General features: G+C 31.7%; 1 non-coding gene across 1 annotated transcript; it reads left to right on the top strand.

Annotated features, from left to right (window-relative positions):
• Positions 1-3,295: 3,295 nt before the first annotated feature.
• LOC128777439 (U6 spliceosomal RNA) lies at positions 3,296-3,402 on the top strand. The gene has a single exon (XR_008422699.1). It is a non-coding gene; the product is annotated as a U6 spliceosomal RNA (small nuclear RNA).
• The last annotated feature ends 17,382 nt before the right edge of the window (positions 3,403-20,784 follow it).

The following is a 20,784-nucleotide window of genomic DNA, read 5'->3' as shown; positions in this document are numbered from 1 at the left end:
GTTATCATTAATGTCTGAAAACCATTCTTTCTCTGGCACCTGATTTACCACTTATAACTGAAAACCTTCTTTATCCATCGTGTGAGTTATCAGTAATGACTGAAAACCTTTCTCTATCATCTGTATTACCATGTATGACTGGAAACATTATTTGTCACCTTACTTATCATTTATCATTGGAGACCTTTATTTCTCTATCTCCTGATTTATCATTTATGATTGGAAATCTTCTATTCTCCACCATCTGAGTTATCATGTATGACTGCGAGTTTTTCTGTCTCTATTATCTCATTATTGTTTATGATTGAGCATCTTCTTTCTGTTCCACCTGAGTTATAATCCATGACTGGGAAACATTCTTTCCTATCTTGTGTGTTATCATTCATGACTAGAAACTGGTCATTCTTAATCAGCAGAGTTATTATTTGTGATTGGAAATTACCTTTCTCAATAGCCTGAGTTACCATTTATGATGGAAATCTTTTTTGTCTATCATCTGACTTTTTTTATGAATGGAAACCTTCTCTTTCTATTAGCTGAGTTACAATTCGTGGCTGAAAACCTTTTGTTTTCTCTCACCTGAGTTCTCATTTATCACAGGAAACAGTCTCTATCTCTTGCATTATCAGTTATGACCTGAAACCACATTTTTCTATCACCTGTGTTGCATTTGTGACTGGAAACCATTTTTATATTGTTTGTGTTATTATTTATGAATGGAAAGCATTTTTTGCATCCCTTGGGTTATCATTTATGACTGGATATTAATGTATACCATATCGTCTCTATTTTTCTGATGATGCATATTTACACACACACACACACACACACACACACACACACACAGTGGAATATTTTTCAAGCATGAGATAGAAGAAAATCCTGACATTTGCAGTAACCTTGAAGACATTATGCTATATCATTGATTTTTATCTCATTTTTAAATTTCTTTTTAGAGAGAGAGAGAGAATGAGTGGGGTAGAGAGGCAGCGAATCTCATTATCTCATATGAGGGAGAAAGAGAGAATCTCAAGCCGGCTCCATGCTTGGTGCAGAGCCCCACATGAAGCTCAATCCCACAACCATGGGATCATGACCTGAGCCAAAATCAAGAGTCAGATTCTCAACCGATTGAGCCACGCAGGCTCATTTTTTAAACATTTTTCAAACAACTTCATGAGGGGCAGCTGGGTGGCTCTGTTTTTGGGTGTCTGACTCTTGATTTCAGCTCAGGTCATGTTCTTGGAGTTTGTGGGTTTGGGCCCTGTGTCGGGCTCTGTGCTGACACTGCAGAGCCTGCTTGGGGTTCCCTCTCTCTTTGCCCCTCCTCTTGGTCTCTCTCTCTCTAAAAATAAATATAAAAAATAAAAACTTAAAAAAAACTACATGAAGTTAATCATAATGCCCATTACTTTTATATCAGTCATGCTTGCTTAGTTTCTCTGGTTGTTTTCTATCTCACTTTTGACACTCCAAATTATTTTTCTGTCTAATGTATTTTCCAACTTTGGACAGTATTCTCACCTTTTTTTCTGTTGTGAGTATCCTCTACTTAAATATTTTGTCTCTTCCTTAATAGCGCTTAATTTTATTTATTATTAAGGGAATATTAAAATTATTTCAAATTAGAAAATAGTGTATAATGTGTCCTTATGTGTCCTCACCAAACTTTGGCAATTACCAACTCATGGTTAAAATTTCATCTGTATTCCTACCTACTTTTACCAACTTCCAAGATTCTTTGGAAGTAATTCAAAGACAAGGCACTAAGTATGACTTTATTTATATAACATTTTCAAAGGACAAAACTATAGAGATGGAAAACAGATTATTAGTTGCCATGCAACAGGAATAGAATAAAAGAGCTCTTCTGGGGTCATAGAACAGTTTTGAACAGTTGATTTTGTGGTGGTTGAACAAATTGTTACATGGAATAAAATTGCTTAGAACTATACACAGTCACACACACAAATGCAGGTTAAAAACAGTCAAAACTGAATAAGCTCTGCTGTCTAGTTACCAATGTTCTACCAACATTATTTTTCTTAGTTTCAATTTTGTCCTGCAGTTACAAAAATGTCAACATTAGAGGAAGCTGGACATGCTGCATTATTTCTGACATTTCCTATGAGTTTATAATTATTTCAAAATAAAAACACTTTAAAATTAATTTTAATATAATTAAATTACTAAAACACTTAGGAATATATTGAACAAAATAAGTGAAAGACCTGTATATGCTAAACTATCAAATATTTCTGAGGACAAAAAGGGATTTAAATAATTGGAGAGATATATACCATGCTTATAGATTTGAAGGGTCAATATTATGAAAATGTCAATTCTCCCAAAATTAATCTATAGACAAAGTAATCACAGTCATAGTTCCATCAGAATTTCTTATAAAAATTGACATGCTGAATCTAAAATTTATGTGGAAGTACAAAGACCTAAAATAAACCCAATCTTAAAAAAAATCTCACTTCAAAACTGTTATAAAACTATAATAATAGTAATACTATAGCCATATTGACATGATGATAGAAAAAAATATCAAAGGAACAGATTAGATAGTCCAGAAATGTACCCACACATATTTGGTAAATTATTTTAGACAAGGTTGCCAAAGCTATTCAATAAAAAAGCCATATTAGGCTTTTCAACAAATATTTAGAATATTATTTATCCATTTGTGTAACAAAGAATATTAATCCCTACCTCACACCATGTACTAAACCTAATTTGTGATAGATCATACAACTAAACATACAAAGCAAAAATTATAAATCTCATAAAACACAGGACAATATCTTCATGACTTGGAGACAGGCAAATATTTCTTAGACAAGAGGCAAAAGCATCCTAAACAAATTTAAGGGGGGAAATATCAAATCAGACATCATTAAATTTAAAAAATGCTACTTACCACATAACACTTAAAAAATTAGTAGATAGGGGTGCCTGGGTGGCCCAGTTGCTAAAGCATCTGACTTCGGCTCAGGTCATGATCTCACAGTCTGTGAGTTCAAGTCCCATGTTGGGCTCTGTGCTGACAGCTTAGTGTCTGGAGTCTGCTTTGGATTCTGTGTCTCCCCCTCTCTGCCCCTGCCCTGCTCACACTCTGTCTCTGTCTCTCAGAAAGTGAATAAATGTTAATTTTTTTTTAAATTAGTACATAAACCACAGCTAAAATAAATTATTTATAAAATTTATGTTTTACAAAAAAAAAATCAAATACATGAAAATCCCATGTGACAATAAAATGACAAGTAAACCAATAAATTAAAAAGGTCAAGTGCCTACTTCGGCAATACATATAATAAAATTGGAACAATATAGAGAAGATTAGCATGGCCCCTGTGTAAGGATGATATGCAAATTTGTGAAGCATTCCATATTGGAAAAAGATGAGCAAAACTCTTGAACAGACACTTCACAAAGGGAGATATAAAAAAAAAAAAAAAGAGAGAGAGAGAGAGGGAGAAAACCAGCTAAGAAAATGAGCATTTGTTATTAAAGAAATTCAGGTTAAAACCATGATAAAATTCCGCTATAGAACTAGAAGTTTGGCTGAAATTTAAAAGTATAGGACACCAAATGCTGCCAAGTAGGAAGAGTAATTGTAACTCTTACATGGTGGGTTTGTAAAATGATACAGTGCAATGGAAAGTTCTTTGGCAATGTATTATTAAGAGAAACATACAGCTGTTCTATGACATAAGTACCTATATGACATAACATAAATATGCCTAGATATTTATCCAAGAGAAATGAAAATATAAACCCACAGGAAATATGTAATTTTTTATATATAATATATGGTAACTAATATGGTAAAAAAATAACAAAGTGGTTGCCTTAGGTGTAAAAGTGTTGACTGGAAAGAGAATGAAGGAATTTTCTGAGATCATGATTATGTTCTATATCTAAATAGGGTCTGGTGACACAGGTGTATGCATTTGTCAAAACTCATCAAATTGTACAAATAAGATTTGTACATTTCACTGTACATTTAAACTAAAACCACTATTAAAATATTGAATTTCAGTTAGTTGGCTTCATGTAACTATGGTATCAGTCAATGATTCTGAAACTATTTTATGTATATACACTTTATATATACATATATATTCACACTTACCATATACGTGGACATTTCTATAAATATAGATGCCTCTCTATATATGGACATATAGATATACACAGAATGAGAGAGAGAGAGAGAGAGAGAGAGAGAGAGAGAGAGAAGAAAGAAAGAAAGAAAGAAAGAAAGAAAGAAAGAAAGAAAGAAAGAAAAAAGAGAGGAAGGAAGGAAGGAAGGAAGGAAGGAAGGAAGGAAGGAAGGAAGGACCAGAAATGACACACCAGATGAAACATATCTAATTTTGTATGGAGCATTCTGGGAAGTCTTTCCTAATACGTGCCATTTGTATAAAGCCCTGGCAGAAGTTAAAGAATGAGAAAAGCATTAATCCAAAGGAAGTGTATTCTAGATCTGAGGAAAAACCACGGAAGTCAGTGGTGTGAGATGTCTGATATGTTAAAAGATCAGGAAGAAGGTCAGTGTGGAGGGAATATCATTGATAATTTCAGAATGTTAGTAGAATACAAAATAATATAAGGTCTTGTAGGTCTTTGTAAGAATTATTTGTTTTACTGTGAGGGAAATGGGGAGATACCATATAGGTTAAAGTGAAGGATTGATATGTGCTATGACTAGGCTGTAGAAGGACAATAGAGGAAACTACAATCCATTTCAGAGACGATGACAACTCAGTACAGGATGACAACTAAACAGAGCTGGTGAAAGTAGTTAAATTTTAGATCTTAGAAATTTAGATTCATAGATTTTAGAAATAAATACTAGGTATACAATTTAGGTTTTCGATATTTAGATTTAGGTAGATCTTTCACAAGATTCTTTCATTTAAGAGATGTCAGATTAGCATATGGAAATGTGTCTGGATTTTATGAGAGCAATCTAAGCAGGAGAAATATATTTGGGATCTATCAGTATGAGGTTATGTACAAAGCTATGAGTTTGAATGCAACCACCAACAAACCTGAAGGAGACCAAGATGGTATAAGAAGGTCAAGGCTGATCCCAGGGGCACTCCATGGTTTAGACTTTGGGAGATGAGGAGGAATTTATAAAGGAGAATGAAAAGCACCAGATCGTGAGCTAGTAGTAGAAATAAGTAGGGTGATGTCCTAGAAGTAAGAAGACAGGGTTTCAAGCTAGAGGGAGAGATCGATTCTGTCAAAGATTGCTAGTAGTGAAGAAATGTGAAGACCAAAATTTTGTCATTGGAGGTTATTACTGACACTAACAAAAACAATTTTGGTTGGTAATGAAGTCAAAAGCCTAATTAGAGTGTCTATCAGAAATGACATACCAGGAGAAGCTTGTCTGATTTTGAAAGAAGATAACTTACTCAAAAGATAGTAGAAAGAAAGGATTATTTTTGAAGGAGGTATTAGGTCAGGATGGAAGAAATCACAGCTAATGAGAAAGATCAATTAAGGAAAAATGTTTTAAAAGGCATAAAAAGAAAGGGAAGCATTTCTGGGGCAATGTCTTTGAATAAGCAAGTTAGTTGGAGGTGCTAATGGGGAATATCATTAAAAACAAAATCTTCAGCCAACTAAGAAAGCCTTTCCACAAAAGTAGAAGAGAAAGACAACAGCTTTATGATAGAGTGCCTACTCTAAACCAGAAAGAAATCTTACTCTTTTATATTACCAAGCAGATACAACCCCATGACATATGTGTTCTCACAATAAACAATAACTAACTAGTCCTTAAATAAGAAGACATGACAGCACCATTTGTCACACATCATTCTTCCTAGATTTGCCTGATAATTGGGGTGGCCATCTGTATTTCCTAATTGGCTTTCTCCAAAGGAAAAATAATTTTCATATTTTTGTGAAAAGAGGTACACTGATGTAAGGCTTCTACCCTCCAACAGAAACTGGGAGATAGGGATGCTATTTAGATTATTACACTTCAAAGACATGGCTCCAGGTCCTTGAGAAAGGCATTATTGGGTCATACAGCTGGCAAGTAATTTATATAGCTTTTAAAAAGATTTACATACATTTTAAAGAGACAGAGAAAAAACTTACAAGTATTCTAAAGTAAGAGTTCTAAGAAAAAGTGGGGGGTGGAGTTCTTCCCTTACTTTTAAGAGGGAGAATTAAGCCTCTTATTTTTAATTTGTATTTACCCTTACACTACATATAAGAGGGGATACAGCCTTTATATAGGATCATTATTTCCAGAATGTATTGTGCAAAAAATAAAAAGGCCATAATTCTTATCCAAGACCATGGAAGTCAGATATGTTATAAAATATGAACGTTTTTGGATTATAGACAGGTAATACTGTGACATATACTTTAAGTATTAGGAAAAACCCCAGTAAAGTCTTAAGTAATACTCTGAAATCAAAACGATAATATGTCCATAGGGAACTATATGAATATTCATACTAATGAGAATAAAGAGAGTATAAATAGCTGTACATCAACTTGAGGTAAAGTTCTAATGCCAAATGAATTGATTAGGTCAGGCCAAGTCTCACAATCAGATGAGATATAAAAATCTCTTGGTTTCCACAGCCTTTTGACTTTGGCTTATAGATAAAAGACTTGCAATTTATAAGAGGAGTGGGATAGTGAATGAACAAAGGAAATGCAGGATGATTCATAAAAAGCATTAAAAGGGCTCATGTGAAGCCCTTTAAATTTAGAGGGACAATAGTCAATATGACTACATGTTTCTCTCCAATCACACTCATCTGTGTTAACATCTCAAAGAAAGCAGAAAGTTGGACCGAACCAGTCCTAGTTATTTCTAGGCAATTGTGAAAGAAGGCAAAGGGCTTGAGTATACCTGCAGGAGAATGATTATAATGATGTGGCCTGGACTTTCAAGTTAGATAAGTAGGGCAATAAGGTTCTGAGTGAGTGTGTACCACATGAGTAGGTGGGAGAAGTTGGACTAAAATCCCTGCGAGGTTCAACAGGCATAAGACCAGGCTTAGTATAGGTATTGAGATACAAAGAGATGGTGTACAGAGTGGGATTCAAAATTGAGATTATAGAGTTGCAGGTAAAAATGAGAAGATCCGTAGAAATTCCATTGGATTTAGTGAGGAAGTCAAGATGGAGAATAAGTTCATTGGAGGAGAGGAGCTTAATTAAAGAACACCTGCAAGGAAATTGAAATCATAATCATAATAGTAAGTAGGGCTGGAGAGAGAAACAGTAAATCAAAAGACAAAATATTCAGGGAATGAGGGGAATGACCCTCTGCAAATAAATGAATGAACTTTCTACCGTCCACATTTAAATTCTTTTTTTTTTTTTTTTTTTTGCTTTTCTTACATTTCTATTTTGGAAAGCTAAGATATTTCTATGTTTCTGATTGGTACAGTAGTAATTTGATTTTTACTGAAAATGAATTAATTTATCTTATTGTAAATTATTGTTTCATTAATATTATTAAACTAAGATAACATGTTTGAAGCTAGTAAAATTTATAAATCAAAGGAAAAATTTAAAGGATTTTAAAATTAAAATTAAACCTATTTTCATACATATATTCTAATCCAACATTTTAGTATTCAAAGTGATATAAATTATGCAATATATATAATTTAATTTATGATTGTAGCATTTTCCAGGTGTTTAAAAAATGGATATTAAATATAAGTGTTCCTTTTTAAGTTTTAAACCACTGATAATGGGGACTGATCAAGAAAGTTTAATGAGCAAGAGTAATAAGTCAAATTTAGTTTTAGAAATCTCTGTAAATTATCAAGTTAGGTGATAAACTTTCCATTATATATACTTGGTACAGAAAGAAATGCTCGTTGTTTGTTTACTTCTTTTCTGAATGGGCTTGATGAAGGTAAGAAGCCAGATTAGATACTGAATCTTAGTTTTGTGACCCTTTTGTCAAATAGTTAAATTATTTACTTTTCTTTCTTATGGCAAGGATCCTCCACATGTAGTATTTCAAGCATTATATTGCCTAAAATTGTGGCATCAAGAAGTTACATTTCCTATCACAATGCAAATGTCATCAGACTTGCATGTTTGCATATTTTATGCCTCTTTAATAATGCATTCTTAAATTTGGTTTTAAGTTAAGGACAGTGTTTGCTTATTGATCATGATGCATTATCCACACCCTGGAAAGCACTCCGCAGTTTGCATCTTCTCAGTTAATCCTGAATAATTCAGGAAGTTATGTGAGTTGTATTTATTTTCATTAACTTTTTATCCATATATACCTGACAGATAGTGACATATAATATACTACATCTAGTTATGAGCATGGTACTATTATTTATCAGTTTCTAACCTTATCGTGGCTTTGGGACATATATATATTTTTAGGGCATGCTTAGAATTCTCCTAAAGCTATATTGTACCTTTTATCATATGTTTTATTACAGGACCCTTTTATGGTGATTGTTTGTTTCTTTACACAAGGTAAAATTATGTAAAATAATTTCTCTTATAATTGGCAAAAGATGCACCATTTCAGACAAATTAACGTTTTCCCCAATATGTTACATTGCTGTCACTTTTTTAAAAGGATGAAGTCAAATTTAAAAAATAGATATTTATTTGAATTTCAGTGGGGTTTCAATTTAAAAAAATTGAACAGAACTGAGGAGTATTTAAGCATAGTATTATGGAAATAGTCAAGAAATGGCATTATACTTTTTAAAGTGACACACCAAGCCCCAGGTTATTGCATTGGAATTAAGTAGACAAACAAGGCTAACAACCCCAAGGGAAAGTGCCGCTGACCCATTTATTTAGTTAGAATCGCACACAGAGTAAGAGGGTGATTTAATTCTGGACCAAGTAAGTATTTCTTAATTTCTAAACTTAAACACGCATATAATTCAATGTGGCAAAAATGCATGTTATCTAACTTATACATTTTGAAACTCAAAAGTCCTCTCAATAATTTTTACTATTCTGGAACAAATAAAAATTATTGTGATGAAATATTAAAATAGAAGTTTAAAAACCATACGCTAGTATTTTGTCATGGTTTGAAATAAGTATAGAATAATAAGTATAGAATGCAGCATTAGGAGTAAATTTAAGTTGCTAACTTGTAATAAAAGAGAACTTTGATGAACAGCTATACTTTTTTCTGTTTGCATGTCCTTTTCTATTCTTATAGAACTACTTACAAACATAAAAGCAAAATGCTGAAAATGTTGGAAATAAATTTGAATTTTAATTATGATAGTAATGTCGTATCTGACTCTTTTTTTATCTGAAATGTTGAGAGATATTTACTCACTGCTAATTTCCAAAGTCAAGAGCCTCATTTTTCATTTATTTCTATTTAGCCGAAGAATCAGCAATATGCCATATTGTAACAGTACACCTTAATCATTGCCCTAAGTCTTTCATGAATGGTTTCAAGTTCTTTTCATCAACATCAATTTGTTCTGAATTTGTTCAGTGAAAAACAGAGTAAAACAAACAGAAAGACTAATGCTATAACTTGGAATCATTCTTAAATTTTGCAAAAGCAAAGTACACCTATGTCTACCGTCCTTTCCTACCTCTTCTTCCAAATTATTTATTAACTTCTCAGTATAGTATCGTGCATCCAAAATAATGTAAGAAGAAATATTGAGAAAAATGATCTTTTTCATTGATGTCATTGAATACATTAGTCTTATACCCACAAGTGAAATACAATCTAAGAGACCTGGCTTCCCTGCATTGCTTACTTTTTTTTTTTTTTTTTTTGATAGAATTGCATAGCCTGAAACCTCTAGAACCAAAATTATAAGAAAACATAGAATAATCCAAGTGCATTAAAATCAACTGATTGTTAATCTTTATTTATATATACCAGATGATTTATCTTCAGGTTTCAGATATTTTACATTAACAAGTTTTAAGAAGCACTTTTGCATATGAAGAAGAAAACTTTGCAAATTGAAAATAAAGATGAGTCAAAAATGTCTTATCAGGACAAAACTTTTTGTTCAGTATCATTTACATTCATAACTTGACCATAAGATTTTTAGAGGCTTTGTTTCTACTTTTGATTTTAGAAACTGCCATATAGGTAATTTTATGTTCTCAGTATATTATTAAAAGCAATGGGAAAACACCAAGAAACAAAATTTTAATTAATGACTTACAAATCCTGAGGACTTTACATTTGAGCTTTACTTACATATGACCAGCCTTACCAAAATAAAAACATGGAAAAATAAAGTGATCTACGTTAGCTCTAAAAGCTTGTAGATGGTTGAATCAAATGTGAACTGTTGACCTCAGTTTTCTGGCGATTTTTAAAATCATAATTCTTAATTTAACAATGGATATGTTTTTATTGTAATGATGCTAGAGTTTATTTATTTGACAAATGAGGAAATATCTAAATACCTAATTTCTAAGTGTAGATAAATATTTAACTTGCAAATTATTTTCTGAATGATAATTAGGAATATTTCCAGCTATGTGCTAAATGAGAGGTGTTTGATTATATATATAGAATACATATTTAAATACAAAATGTAATTGCAGTAAGGTAAAATACCCTCTTAAATTCTTATTTTGGTCATCAAATCCATACTAATTGTGTTATTAAAATTAATCAAATGATTCTTAAAATATAACAAAAACAAGTCCTTTAAAATCTTATTTCTATGTAGGTGTTCTTTCTGTTATTTAAAAATAAGAAATGTTTCATGAAAAAGTTACAAAATAAAAAATGGCATCTATATCTATCTGTGTGTGTGTGTGTGTGTGTGTGTGTGTGTGTGTGTATGTATATTCATATGGCTTGTTTAGATTCTGAGTAATTTGTGTTCCAGTATAAGAGAGTAATCAAAAGTAATGATTACTTCTTGTCTTTTCCCATGGGAATTTCTTACTGTTATTATATTGCCATGAGGCCATTTGCCACATACATGTGAAATATCACAATGTAAAATTATTAACGTTAGCCCTCAACTATCCAAATTAAATGTTTTAGCATGGTGGGATTCAAAATACATTGAATATTTTTAATCTAAATTTAAATCTTTGAAAGTAAAATATAGTTTAAAGTGGTACTTACTAATTGTTATTTCAAGCAAGCTTTACAAAATTATAATAGGGTAGTCATTTGGAAGTTCAGCATAGAACTTATTTCCTATTGAGGGACCTAATTACCAAACATTTTTGCTCACATTGCCTGAAGGTTATGATTAGAACACATTAAAAAATCAGCAGATTCAGATCTAAGTGAACAACAAGGTACATAAGGTGATGAAAGGTCTTCAGTGAAAGCACAAGGCCATAGCCATTAAGGATCTTCTATGAGAGTGAAATCATTTAAAAATCAATGCAAAATCTTTTAGAGACTTTCCGTTCAGTAAAACACAAATAAAATTGCCAGGAAGAATGAGAGCTTCTGAATTTTGTATGAAGTAAACTAGGAATTACATGGAAAATCATAGGGAGGAAAAAAAAACGTGAATATATAGATTTTTAACAAATATAGTTGTTTCAACACTTTGAAGTTGTTACTGGGCATTGCTGCAAACACTATTATTTTATTTCTAATAGTAAAGTTTCAATATTATACTGGTAGTGGACATACTTGATAAATTGGTACAAACTATACAATAACTTTATTTGCATGTTTAAAATAGGATATGCTAACTTTCTAGTTGACATAGATAGGTCTGTCTAGATGAATAGATCAATAGAACAAAATAGAATCCAGAAATAGACAAATAATTTTCACGAAGGCATGAAGGCAATTCAGTGGAGAAAGAATAGTCATTTCAACCAATAGCACTGGAATAATTGAACATCCATACATACATACATTTTTTTGGCTTTGTTTTAGCCCAAGAATTCTCAGCTATGTCATCGAAAGCATAATCCATAAAAGAAAATGTGGTAATTTGACTTCTTAGATATTGACGATGTTGCCGTTCAAAGGAAAGACTGAGAAAAACATTTGCAAAAAGTATCTTGTCAAAACTTGTATCTAGAATATACAGAGTACTCCCTAAAATCAATAATAAGAAAGCTCAAGTAAGTGGGCAAAAATTTGAACAGCCAATTTATGAAAGATGGCAAACTCATAAAAATATATTCAACATCATTAACATTAAGGAAATATAAATTAAAATCACAATGGATTGACACTAAATACCTATTAAATTATTTTAAAGACTTTATCATAAGTGTTGACAAGATTGTGGAATAAGTGATTCTCATATCCTGGAGTGGAGATATAAAATGATACTACCACTTTGGATAAAATTTGGTCGTTTCTTAGAATTTCAGAAATACACATCATAAAATCAGTACAATACCACACATGGGTATTTCTCCAAGAAAAATTAAAGCATATACAAAGACTTATACATGAGTGTTTATTGCAATTTTATTTGCATTAGCCCCAAACTGGAAACAACCAAAATGTCCATCTACATGTGAAAGAATAAACAAATCTTAAGTATAGGTATACGATGGTATACTACACAGCAAAGAAATGAATGAACTATTGATACATGAAACAAAATGAATAGATCTCAGAATAATTATGCTGAGTAAGGAAATTCAGCCTCCCTCCTTCAAAAAAAAAAAAAGTAGAAACACAAAATAATATATAATTACAGAAAGCAAATCAGTGACAGTGGCTACCTAGGGCTAGAGAGTAGAGAGGATAGCAGGGAGGGGTAAAAGGGCTTACAGAGAGATGTGAGGGAACTTTTGAGGGGTGTTGGACATATTTATTATCTTGAATTTAGTGATGGTTTATACATATTTCAAAGCTTATCAAATTTAACAATTGGAATATGTACAGGGAATTGTATGTTAAATATTACCCAATAAAGCTATTAAACAAAAAGCTACCACCCCCATTAGTTTTGTGAATAAAATTTAAGAAAAAGTAAAATAAAACATTGAAAAATATAGCAACGGCAACAGCAGCAACAATAATAAGGAAGAAGGAAAAGAGGACATACCACAGCTACTTTTGCCTTCTTCCAACAAACCAAGTAAGCAAACCACCAAATGTGTTGATATGAGAGGTTTCTCCAACCATGAAATGATTTTCCCTGTATCTACTTCTCTACCTTCCACCAGAAATTGTTATTTTGGCCTGAGGGATCAAAAACTGATGGCAAAGCTCGCACATGGGACAATCTGAGGGAATAAATCATTCCCAAGAATTATTTGGGAATGGCTCTTAAATTGCTTTACATAACGTGTCTAAAGGAAACCACCCAGGAAGCCAGTATAATGACTTTTGCAGAGCTGGTTTCCTAATTGCTCGTGCTTTATGTCCCATGGGCAAGTAAACCTTGACTGAACAAACTAAAATTAGATAAACTGTGGTTGCCACTTTTATTTTGGAGGATAAATGTTTTGAATAAATTCACATAAAATTCAATTACAATCCTAATAATGTACAGACATAGATCCCTTTTTCTAATGATTAGAAAATATAGAAATACCAGTAGACGTGGAAAAAAATGAAAGTTCAAAGGAAGTGTGCCATGCTAAATAAGCAATGCAACAAATTCCCTCATTAAACAAAAGGAAAATTTAAAGAAACAAATAATATTAAATGTAAGATTTATGATACATTTTCCCTGTGGTCTTAGATCACAAATGAGCAGTTTTTGATGAAAGACAAATTGTATAATCTAATGGATAGTCACACACTAGGCACTATTTGATAAGTCAGTGTTAAAAATTATTTTAGAATTTTGAGGAAAACCAGAAAAGTATTAATATAGTTAGCCAAAATGAAGCAAACATAGAGTATATGATCCAATATTTATTAAATAGCCATGTTGACTTTGTGCAGCTTCTAGACTGGAATTTCCAGATTATAAATAGTACTTAGAATATTATAAAACTATCCAAACAATGTGTGTAGGGTGGAAAATTTAATATTTTTGTCAAGCATTGAAATCTTAATTTACATTTAATCCCTTAATCTATAATGTATTTGATTTATGCAGCACCTACTCTATACCTGCCTAATTTGAATTCTTTAAAAATAATCATCTCATTTGCTCATTATAACAAAATTTTATGGTAGGTGTTATTAATCCCGTTTTAGATGAGGAAACAAACTCCAATAGGTTAATTTGTGTAGTAAGACATTTATAATGCCTGAGCCTGAATTTTGACAATCTTCTAACTGGTCGTCCTGCCACAATTCATTGCTCCCTAATGCCATTTCCACATGGAAGCCTGAATGATGTTCCCATTGCCTTCAAGATAAAGTACAAGCTCCATAATTTGGTATGCCATGCCCTTCAGAATCTGGCCTTCCTTACACCTACAGTTTTCTTTCTCATGGTGTTCTAATCCTCTCTCTCCCATAGGAACCGCAGTCTCAGATTTTGACAGATTGTGTGGTTTTGGTTGAATTTGTGCAAGGTTCTATCTGCTTTGAATGTCTGTCTTTTCTCTTACCCCAGGCTAATTTCTACTTGGAATTAAGGATTGGCAAGGATCATTTCCATTAAGAAGTGTTCTCTCACTGTCTCCAATTTCAAGTAGATGTCCTATGAGTTCCCATTTCCACTCTGTCCATACATGTCATTATGCTTTTCACACTAGTATTTCTACTACCGCTGCTGTATTTTTCGATACACTTCTGTAGTTTCTCTTTGTTTTCTTTTTCTCCATTAATAGCTCATAAGATCCTTAAGGGCATGTTCTGTGTCTGATGTCTAGCACATTGCCTGACATAATAAACACTCAAATAGTGTTTGTTGAGTAAGTAGATAAATAAACAAATAAAAGCATAAGGAGAACATTTAGATAAATTAATTCTAGGGAGAAAATTCTAAGAAAAAAATGGCAAATGGGCAATGAAGCAAATGCACATTGTGCAGGTCTGTAATAATACTGAAAGTTAAACAGAAAGTATAAAAGTATTTTTACAAATGAACAAATAAAAAATTTTATTTTTAAAATGATATAACAATTGAAATTCTAAGATAATAAAAAGAAAAACAAATTGGATGAAAACACTTTTCACAATGAGGTGAATAAAATGTTTAGTGAACAATATGCAAAACATTCAATTTTATCGGTAATCAAAAGAGGTAATTTCTATCAAGTTAGCAACTGTTCAAACACATTTTATTTTTTATACTGATGCATAATAGCAAACAGGCTTTTCCATGAAATTATAGAGGGACTGTAAGTAGGAAAGGACTTGGTACAGATAGTATGATTATACATCCAGAGCATTAAAATTGCAACAATCTCAAGCTAGCAGTTTTATCTTAGTAATGAATTTTTTTAAGAACACAAACATGCATACATGGACAAAGATGATTATCACAGGGTTATTTATAATAAGAAAATTTAAAACCCTTTACATGTTCAATAATAGCGGTGTTGCTAATAAATACTATAGTACTGTAATTAGTATTATAGTGATGCAATAATATGTGTGATATGTTGAAAAGTGTAACAATGACCTCACAAATTCTCATGCTGTGTGAAAATGTATATGCAATATAAAGAAAACTGAAAAATACAAATGTCAAAACTATAGAATATTGAAAATTATAACTACAAAATAGTAAGAGATATTATGGATCTTAATTTTTTATTTTTCCATATTTTCCCTCCATTAAACATATTTAATCAGTAAAACTATAAAAACAACACCTAATTAATGAATGGAAAATATTTTGGAAAGCAGTAGGAGTTAAATAGCATGAGTATGAAATGACTTCACATTTTAAAGACTAATTCATCAAAAAACTTCTATGATTGTCACTCAAAATATTGTGAATATAAAATCAAACTATTCAGATCCCCTTGTGTCTGTTTTTACTGTCTAACTTATTTTAGATGTATAGGAGGGGTGATTATAAGATCATTAAAATCATCAACAAACCTTGTCATTCCTTTCAAATGGGTTTACAGAACCATGTCCATTTTGAAAAATAATAGCTATAGATATTTCATTTAAATACACAAGTGTACATATAGAGAGCTCAATGATCAAATAAACTGTCCACAAAGGTTAGTTTTAAACAGCAAGAAACACCAGGAAATGACAGATATACTCTGCCAATTAGGAAGAAAATGTAATTCTAGGTTATGTAAGGTGATCCTACTGTTTGCTCCCACAGAAGAGGATTCTGCATGGAATGCTGTATTATTCTGGCAACTGATTAGCATTTTGATATGCTCAAAATTTTTTCACATGGAAATGAAATATTAAAGCAGACAGCAATTCAGAGTAATAGATGAAACTATTGCACAAAATTGTTTTTCTGTATTTTTAGATAATTGGTTGCCAAGGAATGCACTCAATATTATTTCTACCTTTTCTGATCACCAGAGAGAAGCATATAACAAGGAATACACACACACACACACACACACACACACACACACAATATACACACACACATATGCATATATCCATATATATGGCGCAGTGTATATACCTTCTTTTGATTTAGTCTGTTAAAAATTAGTGCAAAACCAGGAGCTATCTTCCTGTTTAGTAAATGATGATGAAATATTATGTCTTAAGATTACTGGAGAGTGTTGAGATTCAATTTTCTCTTTATATAGTGAAAAATGAAAAACTGAAAATATCATTAAATATAGTTTGTTATTATCCAAAGAGAACTTATCTTGAAATTTGTAAATAAGACCTATATAAAACTTTTTCAATTTGTAACATTTCATACTCTATTAATTGCTGCTAGTATGTTACTTTAAATCTACACTGTATAAAAATACCTGATCATTCTTGATCAAGCTCAAAATGGGAAATAAACATGTTACATTCAGGTGATGAAGATGAATGTTCTTTAAAAAAGGTGTGCAACATTAAAAGTAAATTACAAGTGGTTGAAATGTGTCTTTAGACATTTACTTGTTCTTGGCCCTAATTGTGAGAAGGGAATAGCAGCTTATATTTGGGATGTGTGTTTGCCCTTTCAGTTCACAGTCTATTTAGTAAATGACCTATTCCAGCACAGGAGATGTGACCACAGTGGCTCATAAGCGCTAGTGTATAGCCAAAAATTGCAAGCCCCCACTCGTAATGTCACTTCACTCCTATAGTGTCATGCTTGCGGTTTCATTGTTCATTCACTTTTCAGGATATAAAAGCTAAATATTTTCAACGTGTTGTTTACATATAGTCATGAAAGGGTTCAGTTTTCCCTTCATCATACAAACGAACTATATTTGGGGATCTCTTGGTAGTCACATTGCAAACAATTAGTAGCCAGGAATTTTTATTCTTTTATTACATTCTATGTAAAAAAGATCTTTGATTCTTAAACATATATTACAAAAATGAATTGTAATGTATTTGGTCAATATTATTGGCTTCCCTTTTCTTTTGACCTTCTTAATTCGATCCATTGACATTTGCTCATTTTTAAAAATATCTCACATCATCCAGAATGTAGCAGACTGATTTCATCCTTGTATTTCCTGAGCCTCTAGCTATCCACAATTTGAAAAGGAAACCACAAGAAGGTAGTGCAATCTATTCTCTTTTCAAAAATGTATATTTTATGAGCTCATAAGATAGTCTGTTGGCGAAGGTGAAGTGAATAATGCTTATTAAGACCAATAATATAAAAGCTCACATATAATTCCGAGCTGCTGCTATCTGGTGGAAATAACTGCTGAAGATAAGGGAGGCTGGTTTGATGTGCAAGGAATAAACAAATATCTAACATACGCATTTATAGACACGTTATTTTTGTTTATTAAAAAGCATGCTTTATTTTCCCATGTTGAGTTTTATAATTTAATTAATTGTAGTATACTCCTGAGGATTTCAGTGTTTTCAAACTGTCAGATCTTTGAAGTTATCCTTAGAAAACTACAGATTAAAAAAAAAACACCCTAAATTTAGCTAAGAGTTGTCAGGAAAATGCATCCTAAGTAATTTGCAAGCCAAACAAAATTCTCAATTTTAAAGATAGTTTTTCATGATATTTAATTATATTGGTATTGTATAATTCCTGAAAGATTGGTGGTCATTAGTGTGTTCAAAGACACCCTAAAATAAAATGTTATATACTCACTGTTTAAACTGCACAATGAGACAAAATTTTGATATGACCTAGTCTGAAATTCATACTCTGATTTTTTTTCTGAAATATCAGTGGTGGTTTGGTATATTTAATTAGAAATTGACATATTTTATGGCTTTACAGTCCATATATGATTTTAAGCACCTTAGAAATATCACTGATGTTCCAAAAAGGAAAATGTGGTATATGGGAAAGCCACAAATTTATTATTCAAGATTTGAGGTAGACTGCTTAAAATACTATTAAGCTGGATTAAAAATATTGATTTTGAAAATCTACAAGCAACTGCACCAATTGTATACATTATACATATTCACTTGATTTAATTATGATTGATAATCTAGGCATGCTTTATTTTCTCCCCCTCCTACCCACTCAGTAGGCACGTTTTCTTACAAGGACAATGATTTGTGGTTTACTTTTAAATGTTTTCCCACCCATTAACATATATAGGGTACATATTAAATTTTTAAAGCATTCAATATCTTGGTGAACTATGGCTAATAAAATAAAAAAAAAATAGTTCAAAGAATTGCATTGCTGTTTTATGGATCTATTTACTATAGATTCATAATTTTAAATAACGGACCAGCACTCAAGGTAAATGTCTTTGTAAATATGCATTGCATTTCAAAATACCTGAAATCATTTATTTTTTCAGTATATTTGTATATTTTACCTTCCTAAATTACATATAATGCTATTTAAATATATCATATAACATGGATGTTAACATAGCTAATTATGTAAACCAATAACAATGATACAGTCACAATGTGTTACTAGTTTGTATGTACCACTAATAACTTTTTTTGCAATTTTTTTGATTTCACAGATATTATTTGTACTTCCCTTCCCTCCCCCCCCCACAAAAAAAAAAAAAAAACCCAAAGAACTAATTTTGGGAGCAGATAGAACAGTAAAAAAAAAAAAAAAATGAGTCCATATCATTTTTACCATTTAATTGAAAACACTCAAGGTGATTGTGTGGGTGCATGTTTTACCTAAAGCAAAAAATTATTTAAACACACTTACTAGTTTTGTTTAAATGTGTACAGTTTTAAAATACATTTAACTAGTATTATATATTTCTTATGAATCAACCAATTTTGAGCTGACATTCTCCACACAATATCATTAACGTTTCTAAATTTACTCAGTTTGGTCTCAAAATGATATGAACTTTTCTTGAATTTTTATAAATATTTAAAATTTCCACTGAAAAATATAAACTTTTAACTTTGGTTCTCTGGCATCTAAACAATGAACTTACTTGTAGCAATCAACAGTGTTAAGACAACAAGAATACAGAGTACCTGTGATTGAGAGGACATGTCAGAGTAATGCTGTATTGATTCTTAGGCAAAAGCTACTCAGAAGGCAAGATTTTCCACAATCACATGAAAAATTTCTCACTTGCCTTGATGATTTGTAAAATTTATGTGATACACTGACATGGAAGAAGATTCTTGATGTCCTCAGTAAAAAAGTGAAATTTGTTTTTTATTCAAGTACACTGGATGAACAACAATTAAAAAGTTGCACTCGTTGACTCCAGAGAACATGGGAATTAACAACTATTTTCCGCTGGGCATTTATGTAGATATTTAAACAATTTTGTGTACCAAGAATGTGAGTAGGATATTCTGCACATGCAAGCAGGACTTTTTGTAGACAAGAAACCCAGTACTGGGAGTTAAAAAACAAAAGCCAGGGGCCATTACAAGGTTCCTCGGACATCTTACGATATACCCTTATGAATAATAGATCAGGGATTAAGAATGAGCATGATGAGCAATTTCTAGCATAATTGGAAATTTTGTAGCTTTCAGACATTTTTGTATTACTTGTAAGCCTACTGGGAAGCTCTACCACATGAAATTATTCATATAGAAAATTAATAATAACTTTAAAAAATAATAAATTATTTATAGAGGAAATGCTCACATAAGAAATAAACAGAATGATGGGGTGCCTGGGTGGCTTAGTCGACTGAGCGACCAACTTTGGCTCAGGTCATGACTTCACAGCTTGTGAGTTCAAGCCCCATGTCGGCTCTGTGCTGACAGCTCAGAGCCTGGGGAGCCTGCTTCGGATTCTGTGTCTCCGTCTCTCTCTGTCTCTCCCCTGCTCACATACTGTCTCTCTGTCTCTCTCAAAAACTAAAACGTTAAAAAAAAAATTAAAAAAAGAAAAAGAAATAGAATGAAATTAAAGACAAAAATGTTAGAGTAAAACAAAATCACAGAATTTTGAAAAAGAGAAAAGCATTGAATTTTGTTTTATAAACTGAAAAATGAATCTGTGGTTCAACTCTCTTGAGTTCAAATCCTGATTTATTTTATAACTACTTGCTTGACTTAGAGCAAAGTTTTTAAACCATACTGACAATGTTTTTATCCCCCTGACAAGTGAGATAATAATGCCTATGCCTTATTTGTTTGTCATCAGGATTAAATGAGATACATGTAGTTTTTAGAGTTAAACACTAACATTTGAATTCTTGGGAGGGTTCTTAAAAATGTTATTGGTATGTGGGAAGCTTTATTTACATATATTAGAATCCCAATGCTGAGAAAGAAATCAATAATGATATGGTTCAGTTTCACCTTATACATGCCAACAACAAGAAAAAAGCCAGAAAAATTTAAATGTGAAGTGACAAAAATGT

The sequence above is a fragment of the Panthera pardus genome, unplaced genomic scaffold (genome assembly GCF_024362965.1).
Source record: "Panthera pardus isolate Hobbes unplaced genomic scaffold, ASM2436296v1 HiC_scaffold_16, whole genome shotgun sequence".
NCBI lineage: Eukaryota > Metazoa > Chordata > Mammalia > Carnivora > Felidae > Panthera > Panthera pardus.
The sequence above is the reverse complement of the archived record's forward strand: the minus strand, read 5'-3'. Positions and strand labels throughout refer to the sequence as shown.